Raw genomic sequence first — 12,791 nt, forward strand, 5'->3', positions numbered from 1 at the left:
TCCCAGCTGAAGCACTGTCTAGCATTCTGCTTACTTATTGCTGTGGCCTTAAGGGAACTTAGATTTCTGTGAGGAAGCCCTTTGAAATCCAAAGAATTAGTGTACAGTTTTTCTGTTCAGAGAGAACTTTCAGCAAGGTCATGTCTGTTTCCTGAATGAACAGGATTAGGATGGAAAACTGGAGCCTTTCCCAGCTCAAAGGGAGCCAAGTTTTCACTGTGTCATTTCATTATTCTCTTTGAAGTAAATTCCCAGAAAAATCAGATGCATCCATATTAAGCTTAAATAGAAAACACATCTCAAAGCCAAATGGACATGATTCAGGGAGTTTGCCACCATTTTGGATTGCCTATGCTTTTGTTCCCTTCTGTTAGTGAGAATAATCACATGTTTTCTGTAACTTCATAGAATGCAGATTAATCCAGTGCAGCCATATTCCTGCAAAGTATCCTGAATTATTCAGAGGATAAATCAGGGAAAGGAAGAGATCAACTTTACTAAACATCTGATCCTATTACAGCATCAGAGTTTAGTTTGGTTTGTTCTTTCAACCTGGCAGTGGAGATTATCTTTTATTTTTGTGATTTCATTTCCCATGAAGTGATATTTCTATTGAGTCTGTAAATTAGTGGCCTGTTCACATAAAATAGATATGTCCACCCTCTTAGAGAGAAAATCCTTCCTAAAAATCTGAGTAGACAGATTTTAAAAATAGCCCCCAGAAAAATATCTGGCTCGCAGTTGGTCTCCTTTGTGGGATTAACTTCAAATCTGCTAACACATTAAAAAAAAAAAAAAAGAACTAAATTATATGTCGACAAAAAGTCAAAATTAATCATGAAAAGGTTCAGTACTATGTGTGAGAGAGAAAGACTTGTTCTTATAGATTTAAAAACACTGTGTATGAGATCTGTATTTCTAGATGCCTTATAAACTAAACCTGTGGAAAAGAGATCATACCAGGTTTGCACACAAAGTAATGAAATGTGGAATCAGTCCCACAACGTTCTAGCCACCCAATATGTAAGTGTCCTAAATGCCTCTCATTTTGGGCACTCAATAAATACTAAACAGGGGCAGCAATTTCCTTTCCTGTCTAGTCAGGGTGTCATTATTTCTGTAAAGTCTCTGAGCTAGTGAGCACATAGAAAAACACAATCCACCACAACCTGAAATATGCCTTTGCCCTCCCACCTTCTCCTTTTCATGTGGCTTAAATTGCTGTGTGACCTACTGGAAACCTAAGAATATTACCTCTCAGTTACCACTTACTCAACCTTAACCTTTCCTCTCCCAAATGCCAAGAAGATATAGCAAGTCTAATCAGCATATTTTATTTTGCCCTTTTCAATAAGCTGTTTAATGATGTTGATTTACTGTTGGAAGAAGTCTAAAAAAAACCTTCACTATCTTTTGCTCATGTCTCTGTTCCTTAGGGAAAATGGCATTCTACGTCACTGCTTGTCAGGGTGTTTTCAGTGTTGCTTTCTCCATTTTGGAGGTCCTTTGGGAGAGTTCACTTGGACCTTTCTCATGTCCTTCATTTATTAAAATACAAAGTAAGTGAGAGTAACTAACACCCAAATACTTATTATTACTCTTGGCTATGAACCTTCTTTCATGCTACTGAATAACCATCTCTGTCACTATACAGCAGGACATGGTCCTATGCCCAAAACATTCACTTGGCTTCCAGGATGCCACACTCGTTTTCCTACTACCTCACTGGCTGTTCTTTTTCAGCCTCCTCAACTGGCTCCTACTCCTCTGTCCTCCAAACATCAATATTAGGGTAGTTTAGGATTCCATTCTCCACCTTCTCTTCTCTGTGGATATTCACTGCCTGGGAGAGCTTCTCCATTTCTTTGGCATTAGATATCTAAACACTGATGATTCTCAAGTTTTTATGTCCAGTTTACAGCTCCAAGCTGCAGATTATTATACCCAACTCCACATTTAACATCTTGACTCTGATATCTGTGAGGTTTTACAAACTTATCATGATACGAGAATTCCATATGTTCTCCAAATATGCTCTTCCTCTAGACTCCCCATTTTAATAAAATGTGCTACTATTCAATCAGTTGGCCAGGCCAAAATCATATGGGGTATCCTTGATTTCTCTATTTCCTTCATTTTCCATACACAAGTCTTGCCAGTTCTACTTCCAAAATATATCCTGAAGTTGTCCTCCTCTACACTGATATGACTCTCACCCACACTACCATTTTTATTTTCTATTGACTACTGAGATAACTCCAGGATGGTTTCCAGCTTCCAGTTTTTCTCCTCTATAGTCTATACTTTGCACAACAGAGTGACTTTTTTAAAATGTACATGTGGTAATGTAACTTCCCTGTTCAAAACTGCAGTATCTTCTCATTATGAGTTAAGTAAAATATGACCTCCTTACTGTAACCTACAAAGCCCTGCACCCTTCCATGCCCTGATCTCCCACCATTTGCCCTTGCTCTTCAATGCAGCCACCCTGGCCTACCTGCTTTTCTTAAAACACACCAGTGCAGTCTTGGCCTCATGGCCTGTCACTCTTTGCTTTCTTTGCCTGGAATACTCTTTCCTCTTATCTCCATATGGATCCTCTTTCACATCTTTCAGAGGATTTTCCCCATCCCTTTCTCCCTCCAAAACAGCTTTTCCTGCCTTATCTCCAGTGCTGCTTCACTCTTTTTCAAGGCACTTATTACTACCTGAAAATACTTATTTTTTAAGTTATCCATTGCCTGCCTCCCCTACCAGAATGGAACCTCAGTGAGAAGGCTGACTTTGTTTTGTTTAGACTAAGGTCCAATGCCTTCAGCACCTAGGACATAAAATAGCCGCTTAATAGTATTTGTTGAATGGATGACTGGTTAGGAGTCCTTAGTAAATAGGATAATTTAATATATTATGTGTCTTGTTTGTTACCCTTCATGAATCTCTTTGTTTTGCTTTATTCTGTTTTTATGTCAATGGTCTGCTAACTTTAAAAAGGATAGATCTATATTCTTACACAGAAACCCTCCCTAAGAGTCTGGCTAGATGGGATTAAAACAAAACAAAACAAAAACTGTTACTGAAAAACTGGATTTATATTGTCACTTATTCACTTTTAAGGGTTTTTTTTGGTCCAAATCTTCAAGAGATTATGGCAATGAGCTCCAAACTTTAATGTTTATAACAATTGCCTGGGGGAGCTGGCTAGTAAATCCGGGATTGGGTTCTAAATACTGATTTGTTAATAAGCCCCTAGGTGACTTTGATGCAGCTGCTCCTTCAACTCCTCTGAAAAATACTGGGCTATGGGGTTTTGTAATTTCTTTCATAACTTTGAGAAAAATAGATACATGCCTGCCTGATTTACCACCAATGGAAAATCAGATTTAGGTGCTTAGGTGTCTGATGCTAAGTTCCTGAAGACCACAGCTCAGTCATGTGAGATAATCTGTCAATCATGGAGAAGGTAGGGATGAGTTTAAATTGAAAGTGGAATCTTCCTAACACATTCTATTGTTGGAACCAAGTGGAAAGCATAGGCAAGAAAGCAGAGACAGAGTCCAGCAGGCCAGAAGCCCAGGAAGACAATAAGAGGGGGATGAATGAGGCTTAGAATGAAAGTAGAGATTTCCCTAAATGGAATTGGAATTCTTCGCAAACTGCCTGTTTGAAAGTTTACAGACAGGTTAAACTTGCCTGGCTGGTCACAGAGGGAACACACAGAGTTTTTCACCTCCCAGAGGTGTATGAAAAATGTACCATAACAGTATACAGCAAAGCTTTCTATGATGGTTAACAAGCCCTCCACACAACTTTCAATTACCAGGTCACGTAGTGTGATTATTGGCCTAAGAATTTTAGCCTGTAAGACAAAGTCCTTAATAGTTGCAGCAGGTGCACATATTGTGATATGGGAGGCAAGCTTGGGGTAAAGGAAGGCATAGAGAAAGAAAATTCTTTGAGTTTGACATATATTCTGCAATTTCAATTCTTGAAAGCATGCCATTTAATGTTATTAATTCTACTTATCATCATGTTTCAATCCCATAAATGTAGATAGAACAATTTAATTGCGTCCTATTTTTGCTTTCATATTATAAAGATTTCATGCAATTGGTTTTTGGTCCTTTAAAGTATAATAGTAATTTTAATCAAACAGTTATTACTGACATTCATTGAAAGCCTATAGATGAAAACACTGAGGTTCTGAGAGCTTGAGTAATTTTCCCAAGTTCATATAATCATGAAGTATCAGAACTGAGATTCAGATCTGGGTCTGATGAAAACCTGTGCCCTGGATGAGCTTCCTGACCTCAGTGCTAGTAGTCCTGCCTTGCTTCTCCTCTCTAACATCTGCCTGGTATGCCCTGTACACCACAAGCAAGGGGTGCCTTCCAGAAGTCTCATCTAGTCTCCAAACTATTGAATTCTAGGAGTGAGCAGGGGCATTCATGGCCAGAGATAGTGAGATTGTGCTTCTTGGTCCTGAAGGTGAATATTCTGGCCTGGCTGGTGAAAGGGGCGTCAGGCTGAGGCCCTCCCATCTAGCCCATCTGTGTTTGGCCCAGTCTGCCTGCCTGGGTATCTGATTACTTCTTTCTTTTTTATTCCACTCTAAAAATTGAGCCTTAACCAGAACTCTGGGCAGAGAACCTTGGTTATCTGAGACTTTTGTGTAGTTCTTTACAATAATTTTCCTTGGTGACAGTCACTGATTCCAATGTCATACCAAATGATTCTACACTGACTTCTCTCATCCATACCTTGAACACCTACTGTTTGCCGATAATTAGTCCTGTTAGACACCCTGGCACCACCCCTGCCCTGCCCTGCCCTGCCCTGTCAGGGTACGTACATCAATCACCCATTATGCCTAGGACTCCCTACATTCTCACATACCGTGATTTTGCACTGGAGACCCATGCCTTTAAAGCTGACTCATGTGCAAGAAGAGGTCAAGGATGGAGTCTTGGTTATGATTTGTAGTTAACTTGCCCTAGTAAATAGGCCAGTCTGTTTTCAACGACTCAGGTCAACAAGGATAGGGATCTGGAACTCGGAAGTATTTTACAATCAGGTTAAAGATAAGTTTAGATTTCTGGAGGGATACACTTCAAATAGTATTTATGCTCTCTGGATATCACACTCAGGAAACTGAATTAGGAAGAAACCTGCTTCCTTCCACTGCCTGGCTAAACAGATGGGACACAAAAGGAAATCCTGATATAGAACCATTCCTGTTGCAGAGAGGCATAGAATCCTGAGTAGAAAATGGAAAAAGATTTTTCCATTTTATGCATTAGCAGAGTTTATTTTAGTGATTTGTTTAGTTGTTAATCTTCTCTGTGATAGTGTGATCCCTGGAAGGGCCACCAGATCTCTTGTGCTCATTTTATCCAGTAGGGGACACAAAAATGTGCTCAATCATTGTCAGCTGCTGGAAGCAATAAATTTAGGGAATGTCTAAAGAAAGAAAAAGACCCTCATGTAAGAAAATAAATGATACTAAAGGAAAGATAGGTCTTGTCTGCCTTACCGGATATGAGACGTGATGCCCTTAAGTCTAGTGAAAACCATCTACACGATAATTATGAGTGAAGATAATAATGGTAAGCAGTAGAACCTTACTCTTTCATATTCACATTGCACTTTTCAAATAACAACTGTAACATTTCTTGCTCAAGTCCTCAAAGCTCAGAAATAGTTATATTCGAAGTCTGTGCCAACCAAATGGATGTATTAAATACATTGCTGGCTAAAAGCCATCGAAAAACTCTCCTTTCATTTTTCCTTCACCCTTCTCTCTATCTATGCAAGGAAAGACCTAGGCACCATGGTGCAAAATTCTACTATAATATCACTCTTGGAATTACCTGGCTTTGGAACATTGTACATAACAGTTCTAATGTAACAGCAAGAATTTTCCTCCTCCTGTTTATTTTTCTGAAGCTGTAATAAGCAATCCTGTGTGACATTGCCTGTGGTGCGGTTGCCAGGCAGCAGAAAGAGATCTGCAGCAGGAGGCGGGGGAGCGGGGGAAGAGAGAAGAGAAAAGCAAGAGAGGAGGAGGGGGGAGGGCTGAGCAAGTTGGGGGCTGGGCTCTCAAACTGCTGAGCCAGAATTCCATCTCCTTGTCATCCTTCATGTTCCAGGCACATAATGAGCCAATAAGCTGGGCCTTAGAGGGGAAATAAAGATGGAAAAGAAACAGTTGAATGTTGTCATTAAATAGGGTGTCAATAATGTGTTTTTATTTTGTGAAGAAAGGGTTTCAGCTTTTTTTTTTTTTTCTCATGAACTTTGCTTCCTGGTAAATGCAGCTGTACAAATATTAAAGGGACAGCTTCTCAGTGGGCCTGCTTTGCTCTAAAGCAACAAACAATTAACACATAACATCTTCCAGCACCGTGCATGGAGAACATACAGTTATAACCTGAAAGGTTTCAACTCCTCCCAAATCTCATGGTGTGGAAAAGTAAATCACAGAGAAAAGGTACTCCACCCTTTATTGAATATGCAGTACTGAGAGACAGCTTTGTACCTGAGAGCTGAGAGGTCGTTCAAGCTATTTCAAGAAGCTGGTCTCCACATTGTGAGGCTTTCTTTAGTTTGTGAAATTGGGAGCTGCAGCTAAATCTCATCTCTTGGCTTTACAAGAATCTTGTTCTAATGAGATTAAAATGATAGGACTGGGATCCGAGCAGAAGTGGTGAGGGCAGATGGCACACAGGTCCCTCCATGCCGGCTTGGATGTCCCCCAGCACAATGCATGGTGCCTTTTGCCAGCCTTCCAAGCTGTCTGTGACTAGATTGGACACTCTCCAGTGGTAACAGACAATGATTTTTATTTAGATGTTTGATTATTCTTACTAATCAAATAGAAAAAGAACAGAAGGTTTGTTCAAAACAAACAATGTATTTACAGATAGTTTTGTGTGGTGGATGCACATTTCAAGGCTCTGAAGTTGTTAGTTCTCTCAGAAGACTCAAACTCACCATGTGGGAGAGAAAATGGGACAAAGCATGTTAAAATGGCAAGATGATCAGAAAGCACTTGGAATTAATGTAATGATGACTAAGTTTCTTTTTTCACCTTAGCAATGGGAGTGAGAAAAAGGAATGTTAAATTAGGAAGATCAACTCTGAGAATTTTGAGGAATAACATATGGGAATCCCGTTTCCATCCCCGCTGCATATCCAGGCATATTTCTTCTGTGCAGAGACTGACTTTCCAGTCCCTTCTAAGGTCATGAATGAGCCAATCAAGGATAATCAGTGATTTTTTGCAGATTCTAGGAGGAAGATAATGTGTCAGAAGAACAGTACTCTTTGGCATATACCACATAAAGAGAGAAGCAGAGACAGATAGGGGATTAAGCAGACAGATGGAAGGATAAGAATAAGCAAGCAAACCAAGTCCACCAAGAACCAGGGCTAGGTGCAGGAACGATCACACTCTGCTGTTTTTTAGAAGGCTAACACTTTTTCCTAAGGAACTGCAAAATATTTACAGACACTTGACAGTTTTCTAGGTAGCGCAGTTGGAATACGGACACTCAAGCTCTCCAGAACATCCTGTGATTGAAGTTTTGTCTATACTGAACAGCAGGAGGAACTAATCAGGGAAGCTGCTGGTTTGCCTGACCACACTGGTTAACGACAGTCTCCACAGAGCCTCCCTTGGAGCTAGAGATGAAATATCACACTATTTCATGCGAAACTGCACTTTTAATCAAAGCAAGAGGAAAAAATCTTCTAGAGTCCCATAGTTGTGCCACAATAGGAATTTCTACCAAAGTCTACAATCATTCTTCGTTTTTCACTCTTTAAACATTTATCTATTGTAATTTAGTTTTTTATTTTATCAAAGTTATGCATGATTTACAAGATATTAATGAGGCTTTTGTTAGTCTCCTTTTAGATCTCAATGTTGATAGATGATAAATGATAAGACACCAACATTCTAATCGGAAAAGATAAACCATCTATACAGGACTTTTAAAGAGGTGGTCAACATCCAATATTGTGACCCTGTGCCTAGATACAAGAGACTTCTCAGATAATGAAAGACCATTTTTTGTCTCTTGTTACGTGACTATCTAATGTGAAAGCTCTAGCGTTATCGTTTCATTTACTCATTCTTCTCTATCTCAAGCCAGGTAGAAGGATTCCATGGGATTTATGTCATCGTGGGAATGGGACATGAGAGAATTCTGGGGAAAACTGACTTGTGTCTTCTGAGGTTTGGAAAGCCGTGAGTTCCAAGAGCAGCTGCATTTGGCATGATATTTGTCCAAAGTCTTGGACCATGAAGAAAGTAACACAAGAGGAAAGAAAACAGCTAAGTTACTGACTTTCTATGGCTAAGACAAAGGTTCTGGACCAATTGAAATTCAAAGTGAAATACATCTGGTGTATTTAATTCAGTCAGAATAGATTAGATAGATTCCATTTTCTACATGCTGATAACACCTAGGGAAGGACTGAGGAATGGAAGATCAAACACACAACCTCCTTATAAACACACCTTTGTGCAGCATTTATAATGTACACACAATAGCCAGCATATCTTTCCTCATAAGGTTTGGATTGTTGAAAAGGTGTTAAAGCAATTTACAATGGGGTTGTGATTTTTATTTGCAGTGCAAATAGGAAAGGACTTTTGATGCAAAACCTTGTCAATGCAGAAGCAAGGCATTATTTTCATGGTAGGAAAGATAAAGAAAAATAGAATCTGCATCTCCCTTTGAAGAATCTAGCCCTAGCTGCCAAGGAAAGCAAAATAACAGAACAAATAGATTCCTGTGAGAGGATAAGCACCTTTTCGATCCTGGGAGCTTTTTCATTTTTCAAAACTAGTACATTTTTCATAGTTTGCCACAGTGATCTTCAAGTGGATAAATGGATATAGTCAGAAGCAAGTTAATTCCCATCCAGTTCCTTTTTTAAGGATAACAGATAACTTCAAAGAGAAGTGGCACAAAGAAATGGTAGATGAAGAAAATAAAAGCACAGTCTGAAAATGAAGGGATTCAGAAACCAGTTGAAATAAAGCATGGCTTTAAACGATTTCTTAAATTATTCACATGTCACATTATTGGAAAAGCAATGGTTTCTCTCAGCCATTTCTTCCTAAATGTTTTGCTTTTGTTTCCAGAAATAACAGGTTTAATTAAGTGTGCAATATATACTCAAGTGATCCAGACTAATGCACACAGGGCTTTTGAAATCACTTAGAAGATTTTAGGAGAGATTTGGATTTGCCATGTTCAGATGCTAATGGAGAAAGCTGGTCTTCAGGGAAAGAGCATGCATGAGCTGTGTATGGCTTTGTCACTGCTGTCAAAGCTAGTCATTACATTATTAGGAAAAAATGGTTTTGAAAATAGCAAACATTAAGCAAACTGGAAACAAAACTAAGCTTTGTTAAACTCCTTATATGTGTCAGGATAATTTCACATGCATCATTTCAATTAAATCTTAACAAACTCAGAGGAAATGGATATCATTTCCCCATTTTTAAGATATGTAAGCCAAGACTTTGAGAAGGCTAAGGTTCTTTCAAACCCAAGGTGTCTGACGGCAAATCCAATCCCTTTTCAATTATATTTATTCATATCTCTATGCTAATGAAGATGCACTATCAATAAATACTGTTTCTGATCAGGAGATCAAGATGTCTAGTAATGCATTAAAGGTGTTCTACCCATTTAATCTGGGATAATCATATCCTTAAACAGCCCAGTTAGAACACTTCTGTATGTTCATGATTACAAAACAATGTCAAGCATTCAATATAATTCAGTAAGAATGGTCACAAAATGTTGACAGTATGATTTACTGAACTTGCATACAAATGCTAGTTTCAGGAACACAGAACTTTTTTCTATAAGAGGAAGAGAGAGAGTTGCAAATCAGTCAAGGCCACTGGAGCTAGCTCATTGCCTCAATATGTTGCTATTTATTTTGTGATTACAAATTTGAAAGCAAACTAAATAAACGTCTTCAGCTTTAAAAGGTACAAGTGCATTATACATTTCATGACTAGCACTGTCTTTTTGCTATAAACTACAAAGGAAGATAATGAATGCAGTTGAGCACACACTGTGAGTAGGCTGGGCCAGCCTACATTTTATAGGCTGTGCAGAACAGCACCCTTGTAAATCAAATGGATGTTGAACATTGGACTTTGAGTCAGGAAACATGAGCTCTAGTCCTGATATCACTGTTGAGTAGGCCCATGAGGTTTTTCCAGTGAATTAGTCTGTTTTGGCTTCATTTTCCTAGATGTTTTGTATAAATGTACTTTTAACACATCTCAGCATTTACGAATATGTAGTAAGCACACACACATTGCCTGTTGAATTGACAAAGTAAGAAATTGGGTTTGATTTTTTTCTAAAGTTTTATAATGTTCTAGCTTTTTATTTGTTGAACATGTCCAGGTACTGGATTCTTTTAGAAGTTATTCCAAATAAAATACAAGAATAAGTGGGCTTTTCTGAGTTTTCTGCCAAGGACGCAAGGCATGTCAAAGTCTTTCAGCTAAAGAAATGTGACTAGAAATAGGATATGATATGTTAAAAGAGGACAGATTTAAAAATAAGCTAACACATTTTCTAAGACTTCCCATTAATAACATGCTACATTTTAGAAAAGGCACTAGGCAAGGAATCAGCAGATACATGGGATTTATTAACTGTTTTAGCACTAAATACCTCAATAAATTTGGCTGTCCCTTATTCTGTCTGGCTCCTGGTTTTCTCAGCTGTGAAATGAACTGCAGCATTGTGCTGTAAAGGAATAATGAGGGTTAGGTCAAAACATCCAATAGTCAGTCAAGAAGAAGCAAGCATTTGGGGAAATCCATATCATAAAAAAGCACCATATTCAACCAAACAGAAAAACTGATACCCAAGTCATCAGTGTAGCAAACAGAAGTGTGTGTGTGTGTTTCAAAATGTGTTTTAAAAAATTCTAGAAACTTGTCCCTCAGTGGCCAAGATGGCTGACTACAAGCAGCTATGGTATGTGGCTCTCACAGAGAGGAATGAGAGGGTGGAGTAAATACAGCACCTTCAACTGAAACATCCAGGTACTTGTATTGGGACTAATCAAGGAAACAACTTGACCCACAGAGAACAGAAAGGCAAGGCAAAAGGATGGCCCACCCAGGAGTGATATGGAGCCAAGGGAACCTCCCCTGCCAGGGAAGTGGTAAGTGAACATGTGATCCTGGAAAACCACACTTCTCCCATGGATGCTTGCAACCCTTGGGTCATGAGATCCTCTTGTGAACTCACTCCACCAGGGCCTTCAGTATGATATACACAGCTAGGTGGAGTCTTGGCAGATCAGCCATTTGTGCACACAGAGAGACCTAGGTGCTTTGTATATTCCTGCTCTGGGCTTCCCAGCAAAAGTAACAGCAACTCCAGCAAAGTGGGAGGTTAGACCTCTGTACATACCACTATGAAAGAGGCTGAATTCAGTGGGCTGAGCAGTGATGATCTGCGGGCCTCATTTCCACAACATCTCACAAGATAAAGCCCACAGGCTTGGAATTCCAGCCAGCTACCAGGAACAGTGTTGCACCTACTTGGGGAAGAAATCAAGGGGCAGGGAGGAGCAGGACGCCATCTTAACTATTTGGAAAACTCAGCCATTCCAGCCTGTGGGTGGAAGGGATCTCCCAACATAGCACAGCTGCTCTACCAAAATGTAGCCAAACTGCTTCTTTAAGTAGTTCCCCAATATGTTTCTCCTCACTGAGTGGGACCCCCACCCTGAACTAGGACCCCTTAACCACCCCTGCTGATGTTCTCTGGCCAAAAGGGATTTGAAAACTTCCTAGGACAGAGTTCTCAGAGGGATGAATGGGTCACAATCTTTCCTGTTTGGGTGACTTAGCCATTCCAGCCTCCAGGCTTTGGAGAGCCCAAGCTGACTGGGGGTGGAAGTCGTACTCCAGTACAGCACAGCTGCTCTGTGAAAGTGTGCCCAGACTGCTTCTTTAAGCAGGTTCCCAATACCATTCTGGCTGACTGAGTGAGATCACCTAACTAAGGTCTCCAGCCACCTCCTACAGGTGTGTTCAGGCTGGCAACAGGTCCATACCTCCCTAGGGTGGAGCTCCCAGAGAAAGGGGCAGGCTGCCATCTTTGCTGTCTCACAGCCTTCACTGGTGATCCCTCCAGGTACTGGAAAATCTGAGGTGACTAGGGACTGGAGTGGACCTCCAGCAAACCACAGCAGCCCTGTGGAAATGTGGCCAGCTGTAAAAGAAAAAATAAAAATCAAAAGGTAAGCAATCTCAAAGAATGAAGGTAGATAAGCCCACAAAGATGAGAAAGAATCAAGGCAAGAATGCTGAAAACTCAAAAGCCAGAGTGCTCTCTTTCCTCCAAATGACTGCATCAGTCATTTGGGTTCAGAACTGGGCTGAGGCTGAGATGGCTGAAATGACATAAGTAGAATTCAGAATATAGATAAAATCGAACTTCACTGAGCTAAAGGATCATGTTGTAACCCAATACAAGGAAGGTAAAAATCATAAAACACTGTGGGAGCTGACAGACAAAATAGCCAGCCTGAAGAAGAACACAACCAACCTGACAGAGCTGAAAAACACACTACAAGAACTTAATAATGTGATTACAAGTATTAATAGCAGAATAGACCAAGTGGATGAAAGAATCTCAGAGCTTGAAGACTAACTTTCTAAAATAAGACAGATATATAAGAATACAGAAAAAAGAATCAAAGAGAATGAACAAAACCTCCAAGAAATATGGGAT

The 12,791-nt window shown here is 39.7% G+C and overlaps 1 long non-coding RNA gene across 4 annotated transcripts in view; it reads left to right on the forward strand.

Annotated features, from left to right (window-relative positions):
- The window catches only part of LOC101141243 (uncharacterized), a 263,129-nt gene extending 252,393 nt beyond the window's left edge, over positions 1–10,736 (forward strand). For 2 of the 4 annotated variants that reach the window (XR_010133013.1, XR_010133011.1), the window contains exon 7: positions 8,150–10,735. This is a non-coding gene — a long non-coding RNA (uncharacterized lncRNA). Of the gene's footprint in view, positions 1–8,149 lie in introns of all 4 variants that reach the window. The other 2 variants (XR_010133010.1, XR_010133008.1) reach the window with 2 other exon arrangements.
- The last annotated feature ends 2,055 nt before the right edge of the window (positions 10,737–12,791 follow it).

The sequence above is a fragment of the Gorilla gorilla genome, chromosome 2 (assembly GCF_029281585.2).
Source record: "Gorilla gorilla gorilla isolate KB3781 chromosome 2, NHGRI_mGorGor1-v2.1_pri, whole genome shotgun sequence".
Classification (NCBI taxonomy): domain Eukaryota; kingdom Metazoa; phylum Chordata; class Mammalia; order Primates; family Hominidae; genus Gorilla; species Gorilla gorilla.